Source organism: Schistocerca serialis, chromosome 6 (genome assembly GCF_023864345.2).
Source record: "Schistocerca serialis cubense isolate TAMUIC-IGC-003099 chromosome 6, iqSchSeri2.2, whole genome shotgun sequence".
Classification (NCBI taxonomy): Eukaryota; Metazoa; Arthropoda; class Insecta; order Orthoptera; family Acrididae; genus Schistocerca; species Schistocerca serialis.
The window spans coordinates 425,214,898-425,236,997 of NC_064643.1; positions in this window are offsets into that span (position 1 = coordinate 425,214,898).

Genomic DNA, 22,100 nt, shown 5'->3' on the forward strand with positions numbered 1-22,100 from the left:
TTCTATATCAAAGAGAAATTGTTACATATTCCGGATTACGACATAGAATATTTTCTCTCGGCTCTAGATACTGTTGATCTGTTATTTGAAGATCAGGGTAGCAGTCGACATGACAACAAACAATATGACAGTCGTAATTCCAACCAAAACAAGCAGTATAGCCAACCTCATCAATACACACCACCTACCGTAACATATGTAGCGCCGCAATTTCGCCCTGCAGCGAATGCAAATTAAGCTGGCAACAGTGTACCTAATACGCAAACACCCATCTTCAACACTAACCCCACATTTTCGCCTAGCGGCAATGGCTACAAGTGCAGGCGGAACAATAAACAAAACCGCAATTATGGAAATGGCCAAAACTGGCAAAATAACCGGCAAAATTTTAATTACAACGGTAACCAAAACCACCAGGGGCAGGTTTGGTACAGTAATAACCCAAATTACGGAATGCAATATCCAGCATATCCGCAGCCTCACAATGTAAACAACGGCGCATGGCAACATCAAACTCAATCACACCCACCGCCACAAAGGAATTACACAATGCAGTACAGAACACAACACAACAGACACCTAATGGATCTTTTACACAGCAACAAGGAAGGAATGCGGGTGACTGGATTAGATAGTATCTGAATGTAAACATAATAGAGGTAGACAATAACCCACCTACACATAGACAGACTGACGGAACACAAGACAGACATTTAAACTAATGACAGCAATGACTAGACCCCAAATAGTGGCTGAAGAATACTATGGGGGCGACTTTGATTTACAAGAATTATTTAAGACTGCACAGTAAGTACTGAACAAGAAAAAGTAATAAGTATTTACAAACATAAACCTGTGTTATTCTTACGTCATAATTATGGTCAAAATTTATCAGATGAAGTCATTAAAAATGATGACAATACTTGCTGTTCATCACACAAAATAGTAGTACTTGCTTCCACTAAAGCAAAAGTAGGAGGTATAACTACAAGTCTCACATTAGATACTGGTGCAGCTGTAAGAGTATTATCTGAGAATTTTTACAATTTAGTGGAATAACATGGACAAGTGGATGTGTTTCCAGTGCAAGGATGCAACATACTGACTGCTGTAGGTAACTAGCCTATTAGTATTAAGATGCAAGTTTATATACCAGTTCAAGTAGAGAATGGATCGATCAATTCGTCTTCTTAGTTGTACCAAATTTAATATGTATGCTATACTGGGACTGGATTTCTTGTGTGAAAAGGATGCTGTAATTGACTTTTCTACACAAAATGTAGTTTTAAGGATTTTGGCAATCCGTACACTATCCACTTAGAAACTAGAGAAGTAACTCATGATAAACACTGTCCAGGATACAAGTTACAGATAATACATGATCATGATGATACAGAGACATCCACACCAGTACCTAAGCAGGACATGTTTGAGACAGATACAATTATACAGAGTAAGGTACAGCAATCATTGGCCTTATCTGAGGATGAACAAAGTGAACTAGCAGAACTATTGCATAGATATCCCAGTGTTTTCTCAAATTGACCAGGAGTAATTAACACGTATTCTTATAACATTGATGTGAAGCCTCATACAGTGTTCTACCACAAATCATATAGTGTACCACACTCACAGAGAGCAGCAGTTGGGAAAAGAGTTAAAACAGATGCTGGAGTGGAATATTATTGAGCCCAGCACATCTTCATATTGCAGCCCACTATTAGTTGTAAAGAAAGCTAATGGTAGCATAAGACTTGTCTTACGTGCTAGGGTAATAAACCAGATTATACTACCTGTTAGAACTAAGCCTGAGAACCTTGAAGAGCAACTGCAGAAATTTCTAGATGCAAGATATTTTAGTTCCTTAAATTTGGTCAATTCCTTCTGGCAAACAAGACTGGAAGCTCAGTGTAGAAAATACACAGCTTTTTCGTTTAATGGAAATAGTTATAAATTTTGTGTATTGCCTTTTTCCTTGAATACAGCTCTGGTGTTTTCATCTCAGCCTTAGAGATGGTACTGAATGAAGACTTAAAACATTCTATCACACACTACGTGGATGATCTTTTGATAGCCACCCACACATGGGAAGAACATTCATACATTCTTAACATTCTATTAAACAGATTTACGGAATGTGGTGTTACAGTGAATCTATCTAAGTTTGCTTGTGAACAAATAAAATTTCCAGGACATATAATAAATGCACAACGCATAAGGCCAGATCCGATTAAGCTGGATTCACTGAAGAATCTCCTAGCACCCAGAACAAAGAAACAACTAACGTCACTAATTGGGTTTTTCTTATTTTTTAGAAAATTTTTACCTCATCCACTTCTAAACAACTCACATTTACTCAAACTACTTAAGAAAAACCAGACTTGGCATTGGAGTAAGGAGTGTCAGGAAGGCTTTGAGAAAATTAAGCAGGCACTAATGAATGCAGACATATTATGCCACCCAGATTTTAGCTCAGAATTCTTTTTAGCTTGTGATGCTTCCAATTATGGTTTGGGAGCATGTCTTTTCCAAGTTATAAATAAAGACGGTAAGGAAGATGTTAGAATTATAGGATTTGCTAGCAGAACTATGAACGAATGTGAAAGATGTTACACAACTACAGAACTAGAAAATTAGCCATAGTCTGGGGTTTCAAGAAATTTAACTATTATATTTGTGGCAAGCACACAAGGGTATACACAGATCATCATGCGTTGATATTTCTTCTACCATGTAAATTATTACACCCCAGATTAGCCAGGTGGGCGATTTCCCTTCAAGGATAATCATTTGAAATAATTCACATTAAAGGTACAGATAATGTCACAGCAGACGCACTATCACGGCTTCCGCAAGGATTAAGTAAGGATACAACAGAACCAGAGAACGTCCATGATTACCGAATTTTGCTAATACAGGATAGCAATTATACTCAGTATTACAAAGACTTGTCTACAAACATGGAAACCGGCCGGTGTGGCCGAGCGGTTTTAGGCGCTTCAGTCTGGAACCGCGCGACCGCTACGGTCGCAGGTTCGAATCCTGCCTCAGGCATGGATGTGTGTGATGTCCTTACGTTAGTTAGGTTTAAGTAGTTCTAAGTTCTAGGGGACTGATGACCTCAGATGTTGAGTCCCATAGTGCTCAGAGCCATACAAACATGGAAACACTACAGATGGCAGACCCTCACTGATCAAAAATTAGGAAAGTTATCACAGATCAGCCTCAGCAAACACTGTGTAATAGATATAAACTAGATAGATGAGTATTATTTTACAGAAGATACATTTTGAGTAAAAACTGGTGCGTTTGTATTCCCAAGGAATATGAAGGATATCTTATTTAGCATACACATTTTCTCTTTGGTCATTATGGATCTAAGAAATGTTTTTTCTAAATTAAGCTCATACCGTTACTTCACGAACATGAGGAGAAAAGTACATAACACACTCATACCTTGTACCACATGTCTGAAAGCAAAAGCAAGTAACTAGTCTCACAAAACAGAACTACATTCAATACTGCCTACCAAACCATTGGAAATAATTAGTACTGACATATCTGTAGCTCATCCTACAAGCTCTGGAGGAGCAAAATATATACTTTTCTTTTATGATGTTTTTAGCAAACATGTAAAATTATTTGCACTGAAATCTCCAACAGCAAAGGCCATTATCAGGAGATTTAAGCACGATTGCACACCACATGTAGGAAAACCTGTTAATATCCTATCAGGCAATGCCAGATACTGTACAGGATTTAGTTGGAGGAAATTTTTTTCCGACAACATCATATAACCCATATTCATTAGTAAATTTGCATCACAGGGTAAGCCAGCAGGAAGAGTATTTAGGGAACTCAATCGGTTTATCAGGACTTACATACCAAATAAGCAAACACAATGGGTAAGCTTATTGAACTCATTTGAGAAGGTGCACAATAATCCAAACATATATGACACTACCTATACACCTATGGAAATCACGTGTAACATAGCAGAAAGAAATGAATGGAATAATCCAATACCGAAGTTGAAACACGAAGAAATCCCACTATAAGACGAGCTAAGAGAACTCTACATTACTTTGGAAAGGGAAAGTAAGATAAGAAAAGGACACTACGGCAAACAAACTAAGAAAAGACTAAACTACCAGCGAGGTGAACTTGTACTTTTGCGTATTCACCACAAATCCTCAGCTCTGATTAATAGGAATGCTAAGTGGAGACTTGTCTGCGACGGTCCATTCATAATGCACAGGATACCACATCCAGGAGCGTACTTACAGGAGAAATTGCAAGATTATAGGATTATATCCGCAGAAAGACATTAAAAAGTACAACACAGAATAACTACATGTAAATAGTAGTTTTAAGGGAATGCACTGAATAATGACAGGCAGAGTATACTAATATTAATTAAGTAATACTTATGTACCTGACTGAAGAAAGAAGGCATGATAGCAGATTGCTGATGATGAATATTATAGTCATTAAGATAGAAGGTAAGTGATATTATTTGTTATTAAGTATATATGATTGTGCAAGGCACATCTATTAATGAAGTTTGCAGTAGGATGTGTAGATTGTGACACCGATACACACGCACGCCTGCGGAACAAAGAGAAATTCTTGAACACAGCGATTTGAGACAGAAACACACGACGCTGAGTGACGCGAACACAGTGTACAATTAATTGTATGGTTACCTTAGGTTATGATTTACTGAATAAATTTCCTTTTCGTTACGCGGTAACATTTCTGTTTAATAAGTGCCTCAGAGACCAGTGCTCTAGTTATGATGTATTTTGTCTTATACTCTCTATTTTCAGGTGAATTTAAACTTGTATATATTTGTTGAATTGTTGATTTGCAAACAATTCTTTCCATATCTTGTTGACAAAGGATACTTATTTCATTACGTTATTTAGTTGTAAAAACTAGATCACAACAGAAGGAGAAATGTGAATAATATTGAACATTTCTAAGATGAAACCTTCACATGAATGAATGAGAAATATAGTTGTAATTGTATTCTTGATTTTATTTCCATGTCAGTGTATTGATCTATACCTGTAAATAAGGACAAGAGTGTAGAAAAGGACCACAATATATATATATATATATATCCACAAATTGAAACTTTTGTCAAACACAATGTGATCAGTGTGTTTACGTGTGAAATTATTCGCGTATATGAACAAGTGCGTTGTTAAGTCTTGTGTGTAAATGCGAACAATGACAACGACGCGATACGGTGAAATTTGTAGTCCAAACAACTCTGAACGAAGACATTATGCCAATTATGTTTGACGACGAGCGCAAGCTGTCGCGAAGAATTATCGTCGGAGTGCGCCCGCACTCACTAACAACATGAGAAACTAACTATGTAATGCCATGCAAGCGACCGGAGGAGCAACTTATGGAACACTTCAAAATGCTAATAATTCAACGTATGACGAACGATAACCTTAGAACATTGGATAACCAAATCAGTAAACTGAGACGTCGGAAGTGATTTCCATGCCTTCGGGACTAAACACTTGTAGCACACCTGAAGTTACGTACTTCAATTCTAACGTACGACCAGATCTGTGAACAATGTCAAAATAGTCAATCAAACTACAAAAATGAACCCTTTCCTTCGATAAAAGCGAGGAAAAGGTGCACTGTAATGAACTTTAACTGACAATACAAACCTGTATCAGATCTGGACTTTGACCGCTGACATGAATTGACGGCACGAGAACCTAACGGATGCAAGAAATGAATAAATTATAAACTATACCAGTACAAAGTGATGAAGTACTTACCTGCAAGGAACTTGGTATGCAGTCATATGAACGTTATCAGGACGAGATACATCCGAGAATGTAAGCGCGGCAACAGAGACTGAAACCGACAACTATGCGAGACGGAGTATCTAACAACGATCGCGGCGCAGCAGCAACCTACAGTGAAGCGCATGTGTGCGGACTACAGTAACAGACTATGGTCAACAAAGAGCCGTAATCCGGCAACTTAAAGACCGTCTAAGAACTTGATTTGTCAAAATGTAAATAACTGCAATCACAATGTATCTGTAAATGTTGTTACGTTTAAGGAACTGTATAAGTATATATTATCTATTTTTTTTTTAATTTTTGCCATCCCACTTGGGAAAGTTGCTCATCTAAAGATGTGATCTTTTGCCTCGCAAATTTAGGGGCGGTTTAAAGGCACATTTTTAGCCATAGCATGTAAATCTATTTTTTTAATCAGAGAACCCTGTTTAATAAAGCATGAAAGCCAATGCACGTTATCTTGTGCGCGGTCGCATGTGATCGCTGGTGAGACACAGAAAGGATGTCTAGTCTTTTGTTAATTACTGCTTCTGTTATCTGTTCTGGAATGGAGTCGAGGTAGAGCATCGTGCGTTAGATTGGCCGCTCTAATTTAAACTTTTTAATTTTATTAAAAGTCACTGCATACTGCAGGGCGCATACTCGCGCATACTAGTAATTATATAAGGACATATCCACTGCGCACGGACGAGATACCGACGTGCGGATAATCAACATATCACTAGTGATTAATAATGTATTCCCAATGTAAGTAGTATAGTGCACTTCAGTAATTATAGTTATGATTAACGCTATTGTGATTTCATTATTTGTTTAATCCATGATCCTAAAATTTCAACACTATATTTTCAGTCATAGCGTGTAGGCTTTCACGGCCGGCGTCTTCAGTAATTAAAACTTCCGGGCTACGAGGCCGTGGTCCAATAGTAGAAATACTTCTCCCTGACGTTTCGTTGCCAGCTGCGGGCAGAAGATGTTGCCCGCAGCTGGCAACGAAACGTCACGGAGAAGTATTTCTACTATTGGACCACGGTCTCTTAGCGCGGAAGTTTTAATTACTGTATTTTCTATATTTATCTAATTTTAGCTCAGAAATAACGTGGCCCACGAACCTCCTTCTTACGGCGACGAAATCCTCAAAGTGTACGTCCGATGCCACCTTATCATGGTTTAAATATATTCACAGATTTTTTATATATTTCCATCCATCTAAATTCAATTCAACAAAAACTAAAATAATATAAATAATCATATATATATATATATATATATATATATATATATATATATATATATATATAATTATTTACAGAGCTCTGATAAGTGCAATACAATAAATATTCTTCCGACGCTGGTGAGGTTTCTGTTTAAGAGACTGCAGTCTAACTTCGTACTACCTGTGTGGGGTATGGAGACATATGCAGACCTGTGTTGCCACGAAACTGTGTATTTGACGTGCGCATCAAGTTAGCAACTAACCTTAATCCACTACGTCACTGCACTGTTGGTAATATGAACAGACGTTCATAATAAATGAATCTATAGTTTCATAGCCAACAAACACATGTTTCTGCTTTCGTTTTGTGACTTAGCCTGATATGCTAATGGTAGGGTATTTGGACTGCTGGCAAAGTAGAGGTTTGGAAACGCTGGTGATGGAGGGAAAGGATGGTTTCCTCTTGCCGGCATCAATAATATGTGGTATATAAGGTGGAATATGTAAGGTGGACCTTTAGTTCGTGGAGACACGAAATTAGTATTGACTTTATCAGTATATCCACATAGTGTATAGTTTGAGAATGTGTATGTGTATTCGAATATTCCATATCAGTTGAAGTATACTCTTTTAGTGTCCATTCTCGAGCCAGTTCAGGCTGTTACACGTTTTCTGGCAGTGAATATGCAGTAGCATGAAAGGAAGCTCTCCAAAATGCGATGCTTCAAGTGGTTCAAATGGCTCTGAGCGCTATGGGATTTAACATCTGAGGTCGTCAGTCCCCTAGAACTTAGAACTATTTAAACCTAACTAACCTAAGGACATCATACACATCCACGCACGAGGCAGGATTAGAATCTGCGATCTTAGCGGTCGCGCGGTTCCAGACCGTAGCGCCTGGAAATGCTCGGCCACGTCGGTCGGCTACAGATAGGACTATGGATTTGGTTAGTCACCGCTGTCGTGGACTGATGAGTTTTTACCCTTTGAACTTAGGTAATAAAATCATACAACCATACGGAGCCTCTGACAAATACATAAAGCTCATCACAGATGACAAATGGAATAAGCGAGAAATGTAAATCGTAGTAAACTGCGAGAAATGAAATCGTATGAAATATATCGAGACCGTAAACTTAGAGATACTTCCAATCAATGACCGAAAAATTAAACGTATCTGTTAACATTACGACTCCAAGCCCCTCGATAACACACGTTAAAACTGTGAAAGACATTATGAAACTATCTAATCAAAATAAGAGAGAGCATTGAGGAACGTGTGTGGTTCTCCCGTAGTAAAATGGTGTGCTGAAGCTAAGACATTTGGAAGTATCTGTTACAGATAACTTAACAAAATTTGAAGGTCTAAAGGTCGAACGAATTCTAGGATTGCTGGTACTCTTGATTCTAAAAAGATCATCTGCATCTACAGTTTCAGATCTACAAGCGTATTACAATATTATGCAGACGACTAATGAATTTAGGAGTGGATACTATTATTAATGTTAATCAGCGCAGCGATAAATGTAAATGTGTGATATCAGCTGTTCTAGAACACGGTGAAAGTGGTTTCACATAATGCGACATAGAGAGCGAAAGGCCCATTCATTATATGTATTGGAATGATCCAAAGAAGCTCGAAAATTTACTGGAGCGTCTACATTCTTCATCTGGAGCGGATCACATTGAACACATTAATGAGATAGCTACTATCACGTCTGAAATACGAAAACATGGACTTCTAGAGCAAATAAAGGACCATAAATGGAAGGACCTGCTCTCTGACGATGCCATACAAACATAATTATGTACGTAGACAATAAGAATTTCTTGTGGGTCAGTTCCTGGGGGAAGTCTTTCTATTGGATACGTGTCCCTAATGTATAGCAGTTATCGAACCGGGTAAAGGGGACCTGCTGTTTAACGTGGGATCCGAACCACGTGTTTCTTCTGGCGATTCTTCAAATAGTTGAGAGGTGTAGGCTATACTATAGCAACGACTGGAAAATAAGTGGTCCGATCGAAATTCGATCACTCAACCTCTCGATTTCCAGCCAAGCGCTTTATAATTAGGCCCTAAAAGGGAATGGCCTAATTTTCAGGAAATATTTCACACAGAAAGAGGAGTAAAATGTTTAGTATGGATACGGGTCTGGAAACGGTTTATATATATGCCAGAGCTCACTGTTTGTTTCAGAAATGCATTAATGGTGGGACACACAGAAATACAGAACACTATCAGCCACTGATCTTCCCGTACGCATACACCTCTGCGAGTGAATCAACAATAAATCACAATCATTTCAATACAAAGGTGGCGTTCATGGCTGAGGCGTCTTTTCAACGAGATCAGATAGGAAATTTTCACCATCAGAGCTCATGGTTTGTCGAGAATTCTTACGAAACAGTGCAATCAGATTATCAATAAAGATTTTCTGTCAACGTTTTAGCCGGCATTGTTAGTTATTGTATGCTACAGCCTGATGCTCTTCCCTACAGGTTTCTCATGATTCCTTACGGAATGCATTACTTGTTTGTCTAGAATGTGTCTGTACACACTGACGAGCCAAAGAAACTGCTACTCCTGCCTGGTATCGTGTAGGGCTCCCGCGAGCGCGTAGAAGTTCCACAGCACGATGTGGCATGGATTCCACTAATGTCTGAAGTAGTGCTGGAGATAACTGACACCACGAATTCTGCAGGGCTGTCCATAAATCCATAAGAGCACGAGGAGGTGGAAATCTCTTCTGAATATCACGTTGCCAGCCATTCCAGATATTCTCTATAATGTTCATGTTTGAGGAGTTAGTCGGCCAGCGGAAGCGTTTAAACTCAGAAGTGTGTTCCAGGAGCCACTCTACAGCAATTCTGGACGTGGGGGGGGGGGGGGGGGGGGGCTCGCATTGCACAATGTACATGAATAGATGCAGGTGATCAGACTGGATGCTTACGTTTCACCTATTAGTGTCATATCCAGACGTATCAGGGGTCCCATATCATTCCCACTACGTACGCCCCATACGGTTACAAAGCCTGTACCAGCTTGAACTGCCCCCTGCTGACATGCAGAGTCAATGGATCCATGAGCTTTTCTCCATACCCGTACACGTCCATCCGCTCGACACAATTTAAAACGGGACTTTTCCGACCAGGAAACATGTTTCCTGTCATCAATAGTCGAATGTTGTTGTTGACGGGCCCAGACGCAGTGTAAAGCTTCGTGTCGTTCACTCATCAAGGGTACACGACTGGGTCCTCGGCTACGAAAGCCCATATCGATGATGTTTCGTTGAATGTTTCGCACGCACACACTTGTTAATGACCCTCCATTGAAATCTGCACGAACTTGGGGAAGGGTTGCACTTCTGTCACGTTGAACGATTCTCGTCAGTCGTCATTGGTCCCGTTCTTGCAGGATCTTTTTTCCGGCCGCAGCGATGTCGAACATTTGATATTTTACTGGGTTCCTGATATTCACGGTACATTCGTGAAATTTTCATACGGGGAAATCTGCACTTCATTGCTGCCTCGGAGATGATGTATCCCAAGCGTAATGCGCAGACTATAACACCACGTTCAAACTCACTTGAATCTTGATAACTTGCCATTGTAGCAGCATTAACCGTCTATCTACTACATCAGTCACTTGTTGTCTAATATAGTCGTTGCGGAACGCAGCGTCGTATTCTGCCTGTGTATCTGAATACCAGTTCTTCGGTGCTTCAGTATAATCTGGAAGCCACTTATTTTCCTCTCTGCCTAGCATCAGCAATTAGAGGCATCGGATAGCTGACCTTTTGGTTCTTTCATAATGCCATTAAAGTCAATTAATTTTTTGTGCTTCTCATACAGAGATCTGAAAGATTTAATACGAGAACTATTTCCTCTGCTTCTTCTCTGGTCTTTCCTAAGGTTTTACTTTTTGCCCATGTAAATGAAGATGACAGTACTCTTTTCTTCCTTTCATGCCACATAAAAAGTCCCTTTAATATCTGCTGTACTAACCTCCAGTAAGATTGGGTAATACGATATTCTTTACTTTACAGGTACATTTTTAGGTGCAGATATATTCGCTAACTTCACTAGTCTCTGTCCGTATACAGGCAATGTCCTTAGATAACTTTTCTTCAGGTAAGAGGAAAAGGAGATGGCAAAATCTCGAGGTTGCGTAGTTTTCAATAATGGCTTTGCATCACCATCAGCGATTTTACTGGTTGCTTTCAGCTCCTGAATTTTCGAGTTCTCGGTTTGTAATGTTCATTCGTTTGTGCAAACGAAACTATCAGTTCATTACATAGTGGTTCTACCTGAGGCAATATTTCTTTGAGAATAGACTCTTTACCTTTGTTATTCCTTCCTACATGTTTTTAGACTTTGACATAAGTAGATGTGACCACTACCTACGTTAGCAGAATTAGAGTCCAAACATCTAGCACTGTCGTCGGTGGTATAACTTATTAATAGTTCTTAGGATGAGACTAAGCTAATCATAATTTCACCATTACCATTCACAAATAATGCATTAAATGGTTGTTTAGATCCAGGAATGACGCTAGTGGAAATACGAGCATTAAATTCCCCGTTAATACTCTAACTTCGTTTGAAGGTATATTATTTATAACTTCTTGTAATTGGTCATAGAAGGCTTCTCCTTCCGTTCTAAGTTTACATTCCTCTGGACTGTAAAGATATATCATTTACAATTGTGGTGACCCAGTTTTAGTTTAAGTAAAAATATTACTTCATAGATATATTGTCAAAATTAATATAAATCTCTGTATTTCTTATGGTTTCATCTCAAAGTGTACTGTTCAAGAGGCACAAAAGAGAGACAAAAGGCTGAAGCAATGCGACCAGTATCTACTCATTTGTGGTGAAGAGCTAAATCCGCAGTCATGTACTTTATTGAATATTCCTGCGGCAACGTCGCGTCGAGGTTAGAGGTGTAGTAATAGTTCTAGTTCCCAGAGAGGGCATGGGATATATATATATATATATATATATATATATATATATATATATATATATATATATATGTGTGTGTGTGTGTATATATATATATGAAGCCTTTACAACTTCAGAAAATGTAGGTGAGTGGATGTTAAGTACAGTCGGAGGTCTAAATGCATACCGGCATTAATACATGGATATCTCCTACAATACTAGAGTTATTATGTTAATACTTGAGACTTCTGTGCAGAGCATAGAGCAGGTTTCGTTTTATAATGCTAATGGACTTACGTTTTATAATGACTTAAGCTTTTAATGGCAAATGTACATGTAATGTACCATTTTCTCATAGACTAATCAAGCTTTAAAAGCTGGAACTTTACAGCTCACACGTGCATGAAAATATGGTAAATCGTGTGCAACAGTCTTTTGTTTAATGTGATATTTACCTTCAAATTAATTTTTCAGATTTATGTTAACCTAGACCATGGGTTTCCAACAAAATTTTCTCGAGGACCCCCCCATCGTGCATGATTGGTACCTTGTCATATCACAGTATCAAGTACCTAAAAAAGCCAGATTAAGAGTCTTTTTATACGTTTTCTATTTTCGATACTTAGAAAAAACATTGAGATATTCATTACTGAAGAAATATGGAGCTTAAAACTTTTTCAAATTAGCTATCACTGTTGTTGTTAAATTTTTGATTATTACTCAAAATCTTTGTCTTACTCATCATCTGTAGGCTATCCTCGTTTCAACGAACCACTTTTTAACCAACGGCCCATTTTTAATTACTCGAACTGTAGCTTCCACGAAAAACAACGCTTTACAAACACTACTGTTTTGATACAGAATATTGAGTATGTAAACAACACGGTCTGTGAAAGCACTGGCAATAAATTAACAATGGCCGACTGTCGTCTAAAATGCGAGTTTGTAAATTGTCAGCTGAAAAGAGGCAGCGCGCTCAGGCTAACGGCATACAGCAGAACTATTTGCCTCTATTTAATTCTAGTTTTGTGCTAGAGTGTGCTAGTGTCAGTTGGCTCTAGGAAGGCCATAGACGCAAAAGTTATTGTTCGCTAAAGCTCTGCTCGTGCAGGAAGCGGCCAAAATCAAAAATTAGTTATCATACGAAATATATTTAATAGAATAATATATTTTTTATTCTAATAGAATCTTGCGGACCCCTCTGGCATAACTCGTAGACCCCTGGGAGTCCGCGGACCACCTGTTGTGAACCATTCGCCTAGACTGTTCGTTTGTCCTCATGCAGTAAATGAAAACTTTTCTCAGATACAAGACAAAGAAAAAGTGGTGCACACGATTATTCTACATGAGAACTTTAAAAATTTTACCAAATTTCACGACGTCAGCTTTTATAGTACCTGAAGAAAGGTACATTATAGCTCAAAAAATCATTCTACAGCAAATCTCATTTAAAGCTTTGATTTCAGCATTTAACAAAATTGCCAATCCCCTGATTATTAATGCACCCCATATCCATAATCTGCATGCTCTTACTTAGTGGAGTTTATTTTCCCCTGCCTCCTCTGTTTAGAATAAATTTCATATTTTCTTCTGCTCCCTGGGCTTTATGAAGTCGTGCTTCATCAATGTTTCTGAGCATCTTCAGTGTGAACGCACCTGTATGGAAGCCTAATCTCTGCAGGCACTTAATCCTATCTACTTATGGACTATTAAACACTAGACAGGTATCACGAGGCATTACATACAGTTTTCTCCATATGATTTGAGGGCACAAATACTTTTTTGGTCAACGCATTCCATATAAGGTGTACAGCTATCAATCGTATTTTGTTTTCTCATGTACGCATCATTTCAGTGGTTCCTGATTGGCTAGGTATCAGAAAGTTGGATTTATAACATTTGAAACAAGTGGCAAACGTTGCTTACGGATGTGTGGCCTTCCGCCGGAGTCTGTCTGAAGATACTTGAAGGACGATATATAAGAGGAAGTTCTGAGTATTCACATGTGTGCGAAGTTTGTAAAAGAGTATATGCCACATTGCTTCATACATGGCTTTCACAATATGTACATCGTTCATAATGGCTTTTTCATAATATATTTATAACTTATCAATTTCTTTATCTGTTAGCACCTCTGTAGTTCGTTTAGATTGCGTGACCGAAACATTAGAACAAAAAATGTCTAGCGTAGAGATTTGTAGATCACTGTACGGGAAAAGGAGGCGTGGCAAGCACAAATGGCCAAAGGATATTATTTTAAACGTATTTCTAGACTGATTTCGATTTTGATCATTGTTAAAGCACCAGTCTAATAAATTAAATAATAAAAAATCCGAATCTTTTCGCTGGTTCTCCATACACACTGCGCAACAAAAAAATAATTTTAGAATGTTTCGAGCACTTCATGAGGCAATTCCTACTAATTTTGGGTAGAGAAAAACGGATATGACAATGAAAAATTTTTATCTGCTCTAGTTTCTATGATATACGCAAGGTGGAAGTATTACATATTAGCGGATTTAGAGAAAATGATACATTTTAATTACATACATGCTAACAACAATGAAAGTGCATTTTTTAAACTGGTAATAAAATGCTGGAAAAAACTTTGCAGATGGTCGTGTCTGAAGAGAATCATGTGGTGGCCTATTGATTTCATCGTCTTTTAACATGCCTCTTGTAACTGAGTTCCGCAGAATCCCTACACAAAGACCAACAGTAATACGCAAGCATTACTTCATTCCAACGGCCCTGATATCTTTGTTCCATAACAGAAATGTCCTGATGGAATCTCTCACCATGTTCATCACTAACAGCTCCATACCTAGCAGGGAAAAAGTCTAGGTGGGAGAGGAGAGAATGGATCTTAAGGGACACGTTGCATCCAAGGTTACGGTATTTTTGCAGGAGCACTGTCACCAAATGCTTCTAGTTGTCGTCTCTTTTGTTGCCTAAGAATCCGTGAACAACACCGTTGAAAGCTTCCCAAGCTTCCTTTTCTTTCCCCTCCAAAACATGGTCAAATGCAGGATCCTTTACAAGTTCTCTTATTTGTGGTCCGACAAAAATGCCTTCCTTAACTTTTGCATCACTTAATTTCGAAAATTCCTCTGTTATGTACTTAAAGGCCCGTCCTTCTCGGTTCATAGCTTTGACAAAGTTTTTCATCAAACCTAGCTTGATATGCAGGTATGGAAGATGAACGTCTTTTGGGTCCACGAGAGGCTTGGCAACGACATTTTTCTCGCTAGGGTGAAGATTTCTTGCAGGCCAGTCTTCTTTAATATAATGCAATTTCCTATCTCTACTGTCCACTTACATAAGAAGCAGCAATGCTTTGTGTAACCCAGTTGCATTTCTAAGAGTATGGCAATGACCTATAGATCACCACTGATTTTCCATTTGTATTCATGATATTTAATTGAGTCCAAGAGAGCTGTCAATTTGCACATGTCTCCTTCATGTGAACAGTAGGGCCAACAGAACAGATGAAAGAAGGTTCCCGCTGTGAAGTAACACAGCTTTCAAACTAAGCTTGGAGGAGTCTATGAATAGCCTCCATTCAGTTGGATCATGGTTCAAATTCAATGATTTCATCAAGCCGTTAATGTCGCAGTCAACAAAAAGATTATTTTTCTTCTCAAAAATAGGAAGCAGTTCCATGTGACGTTTTCTGTACTGCGAGATTATCACATCACTTGGGAGAAGATTCCATTACTGTAGTCGACACCCAAGAATTTCTGCATTCTCCTTTGACAGGCCAAGGTCTCTAATGAGATCACTCAATTGCACTTGACTCAGTCTGTGCGGTTTATCATCTTCTCCCTCAAAATCAGGGTCATGGGATGTGGAAGGCTTGTTTGGATCTTTTTGTTCTACACTGTCTTCATTTTCTACTTCAAACACACAATTTTTTGGGGTGGAGTAGGAACTGGTATACTATCCGAATGTGGAATGGGTGGAATAGGAGATGGAAGATTCGGGTACTGAACTGTTCTCCTTTCCTTCATAGACAATCCTGCCTTTAAAGGTGGAGTCAGGCAGAAATACCACCCATCTGTACGGTTTGAAGGCTCCCGCCAAATCATAGGCACAGCGAAAGCCTTAGATCGTTTCTTCTTTTTCAGCCATTCTAGCAGTGTAGCTGAACATGCGTTGCAACATAAATGTGGAGCCCAAGACTTATCCTGGTCGCCTACTTTCATACCGAAATAATACTGATAGGCAGTCCTTACAAGAGGCGTCAGATTGCGTTTCTGTGAGTTAAATGTTATTTCACCACAAATATAACAAAAGTTATTCACCATATTTACACCTTTACGTGGCATTTTTAGAAATTTTACACTAAAAAAGCACTCTCGAATCAGAAATTTTGCATTAACATGAGTAGAAACTACATGTCATTCACAGTCACAGCAACAGTATCTATGTTTATGACTTACAGACAGCTGAAGACAATTTGTGTCTTGTTATTTCACAGGTTTGACAACTCCAAAAAAAAAAAAAGAAACCCCAAAAAATGAAATGTCACTTTATCTTCAAAACAAGAGCAAATCTGTCATTTTTATGGTGATTTTTGAATTCAGCAGATGGAAATACATGTAAATTTACTATTCTTAAGCCAGAGACATTTTCATTGTTGCCCAGTGACATCTGCCCTTACAGTGCTAGATGCTGTTTCCTTTAGTGTGTCACTTATCTGCTTTACGGATGTTTTATTTTTGGAATACTTATCTCTGATCACCTTCCAGTAGTTCTTTCACGTCTGCGGCGATGACATCGCGGCACGATACAACACCTCTAAATAATCTGAATACGTTCTGTTTTTGGCAACAAGGAGTAAATAAGTCCCAAATTCTCCATAAATTTCTAGCCTTCTGAAATGGTTGATTGCACCACGGAGGGCGCCTTGACACTGAGTTTTATACCGTCCTCGATACCCAGACCCCAAGGCAAATCTCCATCACAGTGGCACTACGATCCCTCTTAATAGATTTGGGCTACTTTCAATTCTTACCTTTTCACAACTGCGTTTTCTCACCTGATAATAAAAACATACAGTAACGACACTGTGCTCTCTTAGAATTCACACATTTGCTTTTGTTTGAGCGCCGATAAGGATAACTTATCTCCAGATCTTTCACGATTGGTTGATTATTAATACTTCCTAGAGGTCCATCGAAGCCGCTGGAAGTGTTACAATGTATTTCGTTTGTTTTCATGGAGTATCCTTCAGAAAAGGGATGTACATACCGATTCAGTCTTATCTAATGTACTTGAGGAAGCCCTACATGACTAAGATGCTACAAGTTCTCGAGACGTAGGCTGCTGGCTACTATTTCCCCATAGTTGATATCCACCCTGTCGCCACGTAGCGCGCCTTGACCTTGAGTTTTATTCCGTCGTCGATACCCAGAACCAAAGGAAAACTCTGCACACCGTGTGACACATAATGATCCAGCGCCGCACTGGACTACGCTCGCTGAAGCATGCGCTGAGCAGTACTGGTGGTACTCACTGGCGCCAGCTGAGGAATTCAGAGTTCTCCAGACCCGTATCTGACACACAAAGATGATGATACCCGAGAATCTCCCCATTTGCCAAAACCAGAAGGCGCATGGTACCACCACAAGAACTTGGTGGCTGTTACAACCTCCCATCGCTTTCTGCAATCCATAGAAGTGTTTGCGGTTGGCTTCTTTACACCGTAACAGGAGAAATGCCCAATGACAGCACGAATCGGAGAAAGAAGTAGTGGGGCAACACTGACATCACCCCAAATCCAATATGGTGGCCGTCACCCCAAACAAGGACGTAACCCCAATGTACCGTTATCTAATATGGCGGCCATGACGCAAGTACGTAATGTCACATGACGTCAGCAGATGATGCGAGTACCGTTATCCAAAAATGGCGGGAGGATAGGTCAATTGGGTTACCTAAACTAACATAGGTCACCCCATCCTATGAACTCGCAAGAAGTTTGAATTTTGGTGGGAAGTTAGGACAACTGAGCCACCTATACTAACCTAAGAAAATGGTGGGAAAGAAAGGGCAGTTGGGCTACCTCCACTAACCTAACTAACCTCTTCCTAGGAACTGGACATAAGTCTTTATTTAAACAATTAGGTACAGCACCACCATCAATTGTGTTAGCCATCCTCTTGGAAAATTTTGCTGAGGGGAGTTGGTATGGTGTCACCACCACTAGAGGCTGCTCATTTAATTCGAATATAATTTATATAAATTTCTTTCAATTTGTTTAAATTTCTATAAATTTCCTTAAACTTGTTTGAATTTGTTATCTAAGTACAACATTAGTTCCGTGTTACCACCACAAGAGTCTGACATATCGATAGCTGTAATACATGCACTCATTCAGCTCTGAACATAAGTTTTTATTTAAATAATTATAAGCAGTACCACCATCAAGTATCTTCGGCATCCTCTTGGAAAATGTTCGTGAATTTTGCTCTAAGTGCTTACTTTCAATTCGAATATAATTTTTATAAATTTCTTTAAATTTCTTAAAGTTTCTGTAAATGTCTGTAAATTTGTTAAAATTTATTATCTACCTACATCATTAGTTTCGTGTTACCACCACAAGAGCTTGAGATATCGATAGCTGTATTACATACTTTCATTAATGCTTGAACATACAAAGAATATGGTCATGCTTTGCACAAGAGGCAAGTGACCTAGTTGTTGCTACTACAGCATTTTGCGGTAAGTCACATTGTCATCTGGCTGTACGTGAGTATAAGTCATACGCTGATAAAACGAACCACAGCCAACCATCCTACTTTCACACCCGCTGACGTCAGCCAATCACAAACATTCTCACTTTCTCTAAAAATACTCTCCCCTCTAGGTGCACACACCTGCGTCACCCGAAGTCCGGCACCCACTGATGTCTGCTGGACACAGACATTCTCACTTTCTCTAAGAATACTCACGCCCGTCAGCGTCACACGCCTGCATCACACGAAGTCTGGCAGGGTCGTCATACGCCAGACGTCCCCAAACAGGAACCACGCAGATGTTCTTAAAAGCTCCTTCAATTGATACACTTAATAACATCGAGAAAACATTTCTAAGCATTGAAAGACTATTAAACACGTACTTCATCTCTACAGAGTTCCAAACATATAACACTTCACTACAAAAGTTATAACTATGAATTTGAAGAATATTTTTTCCATTATCCTGTTACATGCCTGGCAGACGAATAATAATAATTTACATTCTGAACTTTATCTTTCCATTGCTTTATTATTATTTCACTGTATCTATCATTCTACCACGATGTTGACCTTTGAGAAACATTTCCAGCTCTACAGAGTTCGAAAGATAGAGGACTTTAGATTTCTACTTAAAATTCTTTTTCCATCAACATGTTAGAAGAATTTAGTAAACTTTCAGCCCTCATATATACCGTCGATAGCGCAAAATTTTTTAAATTTCATCTTTTCCCCTCCACATCTCTCTTAAATTCCAAAATTCTCCATTTTATCATCTCAGGTCAAAGCTCTTCCCTCCTTACGCTTAACAACGTTTCCATACTTAACAAGGCATCTATTAAACACGTATTCCATCTCTAAAGAATTGAAAATATATAACATTACGCATTTTCTATATAAAAGTTTTCCATCATCACGCTAGAATAATTTAGTAAGCTTTCATCGCTCATATAAGCCGCCAATAGCGAAAACTTTTTAAATTTCGTCTTTTTCCGCTGGACAACATTCCTAAATACTAAAATTCCCCGTTTTATCACCTTAAGACTTTCTATTCCTAAGAAAAACTAGTCTTACCACCTGAACCTACAATTTTCCTCATACAACATTCACCCTTGGAAATCGCAGACTTTGAGCGACATGCAATAAAAATACTTCCCTTCCTTTATCCAGAATATTTCTAATTGCATTGTCCACAGCTGAGCTCGTAATGACTCCAGATCCAGACGCTGGATTCAATAGCATTCGGCGTGTATTCCAAATAGTATCAATTCTTTCGCTTTAAATTACCAGACACTCAGGTCTCTTCGAGGTCTAGGATGCATCTGAATAGTTCATCTTCCACCCACCAAGTGTGCTAGTGGGCTCACCCCAAGAAGCTCAAGTCCCATTAGCTAGCGTCTTGGTGATGTAGGAGGACGCTCGGGATCCTATTTAAACACCAACATTCATGTGCTCACCATCATTCCGATACAGCCTGTGTCTCATCCATCATGAAGCGAACTTAAGCCAACTTCAGGGGTGAGCGCCCACGCCTGAACGAGGTCCAACGTAAGTTATTACTTTCATATAAGTATTATTTGGCATGTGAAACCCTGTTTACAAGTACAGAACTGCTTTCTTCATCCTTGAAATTGAATTTCTTTTTTCTCATCATTTCAGCATTCTTCGCTGGGAAGAGGTAATCCAACCCCTTCAGCTATAAAACGTGAGTATTAAATTTATTTTTCTGTTTCCCTAATATCTCCAGTCTGTCATTATACCATAATATAAGGTATACTTCATTGTTGTTGTAGTAGATGAATCATGTGCGTTCCAACCGTGTAATTTAGGTAATGCTCTTCTTCAGGGGGACGAGGAATCTATCCTGTGTAAGAGTCCATTCTATCGATATGTAATTAATTTTGTTTTCCAACATTTTCTCTAATTCTAATTTTTTCTTGCTACTGGTGATTTCGATCAGCTCGACCAATTAAATGCATATATTTAGCGGGAAGCGCCAATTCAGGCGCAATTTGAGCCGGATGGTGAATTTGACCCTGATGTCAATAACGAAGGCAGCTGTGATTGAGCCGTGGTCTGAGAAGAAAGAAGCTGACTATTATTATAGATTTAATATTCATACTCCCATATCAGTCTACTTAAGAACGCTCTATAACTCGATGATTATTATTGTTATTATTATTATTATTGTTATTATTTTCACCAAGGTGAAGCCTCAGATGGCCGTAGTGCGTGTCGGGGCGCGGCGTTTTATAATAAAAACCCAAGCACGACGAGCTGAACCGTGTGTCGCACCCATTACAGCGAAGCTATCGGCCGCCCGGACCTGCGCGTCGTTGGTCGCCTGTGGAGCTGGGGGCGGGCAGCGGCACCAGACGACCGCCGACGCCTCAGCCACTGGTGGCGGCGGCGGACTGGTTAATCCGCAGTCCTGGGCCAGTGTTATACACTACGCACCGCCTCTTGCTAGACCGGTATGCTCCCACTGGCCTGACACTCCCGCCTCTCCCACCGACCGCGTACAGCAGACGGCATCACCTGCTCAATATAGTGCCAGTAGTAGTAATAACAGTCAACCCATTGCTAGTGGTACTTTCTTCTCCTGTTCTTTTAGTGAAGAGCATCAGGTCAGTGATACTATACCGCAGTTAGAGAACTCGGTGACTGCAGACACTTTTGAGGAGCGAATCTCGTTCATGAGGATCGGAAACCCAGGACGACGATACGGTGACCCTGTTGGTTTTCTAAGTGCATGGCTTCCTATCATGGAAACGAAGCTTGTCAAGGTAGTCAATGATCCGCGGTATCCCGCCATTAAATGCAGTGTGGTGCTTTGCATCGAATTTTCGCACCCTCCTAAAGTTGAGTCAGCTGTTGAAGAGGCAACTCTTATCTTTGAGGGCGGGGGGGGGGGTTTGGGGGGGGGAGGGAAATGGCGTGATAACGTGGAACGCATCAATCGCCGAGTGGTTTCGTTAATCCACCTTCAGTGCTATATTGGGTCGTTTTTCTGAGTTGGAAGTGTAAGGCTTAGCTAAATCACACAGCAGAATGCTACACCTGGACATCTATACTCATATCTACGATCTGATAAATGGAGGGTCTAGCTATATCAAGCTTCCTACATATATAGCTAACAAGAGGGCATGCATTAATGTCGAAAATTGAAAGGATCATGTTTTGCATGATCAATCCTGGCTTGCAAAAGAAACTGTAATTACAGAGATCATCTTGAGCATCCGAACAGTATATGATAATATTCGTGGGTGTTATAACTTTGATGGTATAGCGTTCTCCGTCAAGATCCAGGACATACCTAAATTGTAGGCACAGAACACTGGAATATCGGTTCATGGTTAT